This window comes from Pinus tabuliformis, chromosome X, assembly GCF_031772625.1.
Source record: "Pinus tabuliformis cultivar Carrire ecotype Pingquan chromosome X, CPIR1, whole genome shotgun sequence".
NCBI classification, from domain to species: domain Eukaryota; kingdom Viridiplantae; phylum Streptophyta; class Pinopsida; order Pinales; family Pinaceae; genus Pinus; species Pinus tabuliformis.
Genome location: NC_142308.1, coordinates 1,692,671,594 through 1,692,679,358, shown reverse-complemented (window position 1 = coordinate 1,692,679,358; position 7,765 = coordinate 1,692,671,594).

Here is a 7,765-nt window from a genome sequence, read left to right as displayed (position 1 = left end):
TTACCATGTTATTCATGCTTCTACTATCATGGTTATTATGAAATTCAGAAATTCTTGGTTCATCAATTGTGCTTTTAAAATATATTATTGTATATAGATTAAATATTATTGTATTGTTTCATGTCTATCTATTGGTCTCTGGTATCCATTCTGAAATTAGATGTTCTGCTCACTGATTAAACAGTTTGGGCAATGTTCATCCACAAGAAAGACATTAGAGAATAATTTGCTAAGTCCAATTTGTCCGTAACTAGGTAATACAGACATTATCATTGATTATGACAAACAATAACTTGTATCACCATGAAGTCATTATTTGGGAAACTCACGCATTCACAATTTTAAACTCACGCATTCACGTTGACATTGTTCTTAACTTCAGAAGGCATAATTGATTCCCCTGTTTTAGCCTCTTATAAAGGTGCTCGATACAAGCACCTTGCCAAAACTATGCTCAACTACATTCTAACCAGTGTCAGAAAATGAGTGCCTTAAGTTGTTGACATGATCTTTTCAAGAATGAGACATTTCATGCCATAGGTACAATGTAAGTATGTGAGAATCTGAAATATTGGGATTGGAAAACATAGAGGTACAACTCTAAGGTTTTGATGTGAAATGGTGCAAAAGATATGCCACATCGTATTTTAAAAATAAACAAACCCAATTGTCAATCCATTCAAACAAATATTACAACTACTAAAAGAAGTGAAGATAGATTCCAAAGCCATATTAGTTTAAAAGCAAAAAATGTTTATGCAATAAAGTAGGTGAGCACAAAAACACTTCTTAACCTGCACAATCGTGACCATATACCAATTTAAAATCATCCAAAGAATGATTTTTATGATAAATATGAAAAACCGTTAAAAAAGGTGGGTGACTTTGGAATGCATACCTTGTCATGCTGAATTTTGGTGATGTCTAGGAAAGTCTGTGGTATGCTTGGGAACATGTTCTTCAGGCTCAGTAGAACACTCTCTGCCCTTTCCATGTACAACTCCTTTCTTCTCAATTCATTTTCAGACTCTTTAACTAGGGACCATGCATATTTAACACCAATTTTCCCTTTCTCAATCAAGATGCTCTGCCTACTATGTATTTTTCTTTTCCATGTGTATATGCCTACCTCCAATCGATTTGGAAATTCCAAAGCATTATGCTCTATTGATAAATCGAGCAAGGAGAGAACATTTTTGCATATGTATAATCAACAATAATGATTCTATAAAGGGCATCTCTAAGGTTTGACTTGCTAGTCTGCAAAAAAAAACTATTAGAGATTGATAAATGAACTTTAGAAATATGCAAACCAATTCAGAGTTTAATCTAAGTGTTTAAAACATAGGATATTTTCAAGAAGGATGAGATAACATAGAGACAATTCAGGGAAGGTTTACAATAATTGAAATGGAGAAACAATAAGAAACAATAGGTTCGTTGTGTAAAATTCAATTGACAAGAATGATCATTTGCAGCTAAAGCCTGAAATGTCCTAGAAAATTAGAACTCTAAAACTGAAATGGGAAAAAAGTTAAATTAAGTCACCATTTCTCCAATAAGTGCCACGAAACCCAAGAGTTACTATCAAATTGGGATTTGGCCCATCTTGGAGAAAAATTGGGTAGTGTCCTTGTACAAAACCAACTGCAATTCTTCGAGGGTAGAAGTTTTGGCCAAGACAACTAGAAACTTTCAAGACAAGATGAGGTCCACACCACCTCAGGTGTAGAACAAAGAGAGTAGTAACAAACATATTTGTAAGAATAAGTCTCCAAGCTTAAATGAATGCATAATGAATCTCACTCTTCTCGAAGAAGAATCACACAGAGCATCTCCACATTTGGAAAAAGCAAATGTTGTTGATAAAACAATTGAGCATTGTTGAGAGGTTATAAATGAAGGTTTTGTACTTACAAATTCAGAGTGTGTACTTGGGTTCAGTCAATGGAATGAAAAAGGGGAGGAGTTTCCCATCCACAATGCCTGAGAAGCATTGAGTTACATATGACACTTGAGCTTCACCATCTCAAAATCAAAGAAACTCCTTTACGACAAAGTGATGATTTACCTTAGGAAGTGTATCCCAACGCACATCAAAAACCTCCATTTAAGAAAGAACCTACTCATTTATGGATATTAAAGCTTTGAAGACCTCGTACACATCACAAACCTCCATTTCAGAATGAACCTGCTCATTTATAGGTATCACAACTTTGAAGACCTATTACAGCTTTGAAGACCTGACTTATACAATCTCTCTAGTAAAACAACTTTTTCCTTGTTTTATTTTATAGTGCATGAACAGGTACTCCTAGAATTCGAAACCACCATTTCTTCCCTTGCGCCTTGTTCCCATTACCAAAGTCATCTACTAGTGCATTACCTTCTTCAACGTACCAAAATTATGGCTGGCAAATTTAAAATACATCATGTATATTGAAATGATGAAACATTCAATAAAATACTCTCTTAATTATATAGAGAGTAATTTTAGCAATCAACCCATCTTGTAATTATAATCCATGATATAGCTCAATTTTGCAAAGTAAATTTCAAAGTCTTTCTCACATACAAGCAAGTAAATAAATAGAAAAGAAAAACCTTTTTACTTCTATCTTCTATGTTTCTCTTTCATATGTGGTGCAATTGCTAGTATATAATTACTAATTAAAATGTAATATTATTACATTTTACCAAATATTTCCCATCACCCTCCAACTTAAATATTACATTTCACTCAATATTTCTCCTCACCTCTATTTATAGTTGAGTTTGTTTATTTTAAACTTCAAATATAAAGAAAAATTACAATAAAAAGTGGACCAATTGAAGGGAAATATTGGGTAAAATATAATATTTTAGTATTATATTCTACCCAATATTTCTAGCAAGCTAGTAAAAAGTAGATGAAGGTAGGCATAAATAGTAGATAAAATGTAATAACTACATTTTACATAATATTTCTCTCACATCCTCCCCTCACCCCAACTCCCTTTCATAGTTAAGCTTATTCATTTCTAAATTTACCATCCTAAATCTATCAAAGCTCTATTTCTATAACACATCATTACACATAAGTTAAGAGAATAAATTAATATAATATATTAAAATGATTATCGCATAAACCATTAGAATGAAGAAGAAACTATTGTTCTACACCTTCCTGAATCACCCAATAGCCTCTACGAAGTTCTAAAGCTTTTATGCATATATACACATCATGTATTCATCCATTCAAGACCACCATTTTCTACAGCTAATTATGTATCTAAATATAACATCAAACTAAGGTGGATCTAGGCTAGTTTAATTCCCCTCTTAAATAGGTTATATTCCACATAAATACCATGGGTTATTTTATTTTTTATTATTATTAATTTGTATAGAGTTATTTTTATTTTATTTCACCCAGTTAAAATGTTTACATTATATTACATTACATTAAATTACAAATCTCTACGATATTTATATTTTAATTTTTCTTTACATTAATGTTACACTTCTCTAGCATCCCTGGGTGGAGAGCACCTCTTAGACCAATAAAAAATGAGTAATTTTATTAAAAAAAAATAAAAAATATTATATTATATTTTAAAATAAAAATATTTATATTCAAAATACAGAGTCCACCAACATTAAATTAACTATTTTACTTTAATTATTTCATCATTTCTCAAAACACAAATCCACAAACCAAATCTACTTGGCTTATATTTCGTTTATACATAATAATTATATGATTTTTAATTAGGGCTGACATTGCCATTAGATTAAATTTGTTAAATGTTAAACATTTACCCTTGTCATCTACCCATAGTGGTAAATTTATTTTAATGTGATATGCATATTATGATTTATTTAGTGGAAAAAAGAATTTATAATTTTTTTAATAAAAACAAAATTACAATATTAATATGAATCAATTTATTATTTTTATTACCTTTTATTATTTTTTTTATTGACTCAATATTATGTTTTATTATTATTATTTGGATGGCAAGCAAGTATCAATTTTGCTAGCCTATGCTTGCTAGGTTTCCTAACAAATTTAGTGTTTTCAGTCAATTTTGAGATTCTTATTGTTAGCCTCACCCTCACATAAAACAATCAATAAGTCCAAAATAATAAATTATTAAACTTGGAATAATTTCTACTTGTCTTTGATTCTAGAATGAGTATGTTCATATTAGTTAGGAGTTGGTTGAGGTCTAGTTGGTTGAGAGATTCTCTCCAACTAGTTAGGCTCCTAGATTGGTGTATGGTTGAGATATTCACTCAACCAAAGTGATTGTGTGTCCAAGATAGACGAACTATCTTGAGACATAACCTTGATGTATTTATATTGTATCATTATCATTATTTTTAATACAATACATTCAGGCTTAATGTTGTTTCCGCCATGTTTTTGTCTCTCTACTATTTTATTTATTTATTGAGGAGACAGTGACCTCCATTGATGTGTATATTCCGTGAGGAATAAGAGAACTCTGCAAGATTTGCGTGGAGTGGAGTGAAGGAAGGGCCAACAATGGCCAAAACCTAGATCAAGGCTGATTAATGTAAAATCAAGTTTTCAACGAGAAGCGAAAGAGGGTACATGTTGGTGTTTGAATAAATACAGAGCATGAGCTAGGAATTCAAAAGCATATTATAGAAGTTAACTCTTTCATAGAAGGTTGATCTCACTGTGAATAAATCGATACCAGGTTCCCTACTTTCTTATGATTGTAATCTCTATTGCCTCTGTACACTTCTGAGTATGCATTTCAGCAAGGAATGAAAGTTAGATGGTTATAATTATTATTGTCCATTGAGTTCATGCTTTCTATAGTATTGTTTGGTAGTATTTTATGGGCCTACTCTTTGGCATTATATGTGTATCAAAACCCAAAAACAAAAAAATACACCGACAACATCTCATGCACCAACTGTTTGACAAATTGTCTCATTAAGGAAACTCCATAAATTCATAAAAGCACATTGGTATTATTGGGTTATTTCTAGGTGAGAATTTTACAATTGTTGAATAACTGGAGATATAAGTAGCTTGAAGAAGCCTCTACATAAATGTGCACATCCTACCAATGAAAATGAAATGAATTACTTCAACATCTCAGTGAGCAATCCTTGGAAAATTCAGTGATTGTATTGAAGAAGTTCTTGAGGGTTTCCAACACATTCTTGTAATTATTGAGGACCGAGAATTTGAGATCGAGCTCATTAGGTAAGAGGTTAAATTGTTTGGAGTGAAGCCTTAATTGGGATGAAGATTCATCAACATTCCTAAAGGTCGAACTTAGTTTATTAGTAGGCTGATTTATGAGATTAGTACTGGAGATTGTTTGTCATATCAGTCACTATTGGTGGGTCAAATTCACTAGTCTTAGAGAGAAAATTCAGCATGTTGTAGCAGAGGTCAAGTATCTTCATTCTCAAGTAGATTTCTCTTGCCAAATGAGGATGAAATACACCATCTATTGGAAGGAAAAATTGTTTCGTCATTGTAGACCAAGCTATTGAGAAGCCAAGACTATAGCCCTGGGCAGCCAACCCAACTCCCAGCCATAAATATGCATTTTTCTCCAACAATCAAGCAGTCTCTTGCATGGTGCAGCTAAGTTGATCGGTTCCCTTCGAGACTGAGCAAAACTGACTTTCATGCATGGGTTGTTTCTCCCAAGGCAGCATGCAAAGGCATCCCTTGTTTCAGGGATATATGTTTAGCAGTTGGAGGTTACATGCAAGGATCATTTCAGAAACCTCCCACCAAGTGTGGCTTCCCCTAGATTTGTGGCATGCGCGTCACAACCTCGATGTTATAAAAAATCATCAATAGGACTGCAAAGCTCATTCCTCATATCAACCTTGTAGCTCTGACATCCCACATCACATCTAGGAGCAGTCGACACATTCATCTCAGTTGTTTTGGGGTAAGCTCGCTTCCCATGCCTTGTGCTGCATTTCTATCATTTTTGGTGTTTTCACTTGTGGGAGTATTGTTTGCTTGATTTCTTTGAACTCTTGCAGTTGTTTACATGTATACTAGCTTGTCAACGATCTATTTCAGTTTTCGTTGCTATCTCATTGATGTCGCATGCATGAAACTGTTTTGCATGGATGTTTTCCCAACGACGAACTGCCTCACCCACATGCATGTTGATCTTCTTTTTGAATCTTTCATTCATGTTTTGCATGCACTATTAATCACTTCTGCCATCACTTCGCGTCGTCATGCATTCATTGACTTACTTGCTTTCAGTTGCCTGTCGGTGAGTCGGGCCAACCTTGGCCCGAGCTTTGCTTTCACCAAGGCTGCATTGCACAATCTGCGAAAGGAAGGCTCACCTTCCTCTCTAGACTTGTGCATTCCTACCCAACATTGGCCTTCAAGATTGTTTTGTGATTTATGGAGGATAGTGGCTGCTTGGCCCAAGAAATTGCGCAAATATGTCCTTGGGCCAGTAGTCCTTCCCATCTGGAATTGCGCAATGCACAATCCCATAAGTTAGCAGCTAGACTGGACTGTGCCTTGCGCAGTTCCAACAGTCAGTCAGTCTCTCAGAAACCCGGATTGTACCTTGTGTAGTCTTGGCAGTCAGTCTCCTGACCTCCCATCCAAAATTGCGCAACCTTCATGATCATTCACCTAGGTATGTTGCAAGTCAGTTTTCATGTTCATTTTTGTTTTCAACTGACATATTTCTTGCTATGATTGTTGCCATGTCTCCAAGTACCACAAGTATTCATCTGCCTCTCAGCAGTACAGGTACAATTGTTTCTAAGAGAGCAGAGACAAAGACACTGTTCAGAGCATGCTTGGGGATGTAGTCGATCAAGTGTCCATGGATTTGCCTACCCACGAAGACATCAAGTTGTTCGTAGACAAGGACATCAAGATATGACAACATCAGCATCATGAACAACAGCTGAAGACAACATATCAAATGCAACGAATTCAAGAGGAGGGTTGTTGACAACACGGAGGCGGCATAAGGTTGCAAGCTCAAGCAAGTCCATTGATGATGAAAGCAACTTTGGAGACTCCGGCTATGAAGTGACGACACGACACGAAGATTGCGTGAAGGCATAAGATGAAACAAAGAAGGTGTTGCATGTGTTGAAGCAACAACTCAAGAAGAAAATGAAGTTGCACGGGCAGACGAATGAGTTGCAGTAGGAACATGAGCAACATTGGGCACAACATGTACTCACAGATGAAACTGCACTCGTACAAGTTAAGGACCCATCCCAACAGCTACACAGAGTAGACAAGTGAGCAGTGTTGTTAATCACATGCAAGGGATTCAGCAACATGCATGTTGTTGAGTGCATGCATGCAATCCAACCCATTCAACACACTCACCAAGGTGAAGACAAGAAGCAAGTCCAACTGGGTTGAACATGTACTTCAGCAAGTTGATGCGCATGACCACTAGCACACACTTGAGGATCAGCATGGAAACTATGCATGAGTGTGTTGCCGGTTCAAATGTACTAGAAAATACCATGTGCATGTTAGCAGACAAGTTGGATGAAGGGGCTGAACCAATGCACCGGTTGCAACGAAGGCAAGAGTTCGCTTCAACAAGATGTCACCATGAGGTGCATGCACACCATCACAGACGACCAAGCTTGGCATCAGCTCACCACCTTCACCATCACAAGCATGTCAAAGATTTGGTCTCATCACAGCGGACCAAATGTCAGTGATGTCTTGCAAGGCTTTCTCAAGCCATGTTTTCTCAAGCCATGTTTTCTCACA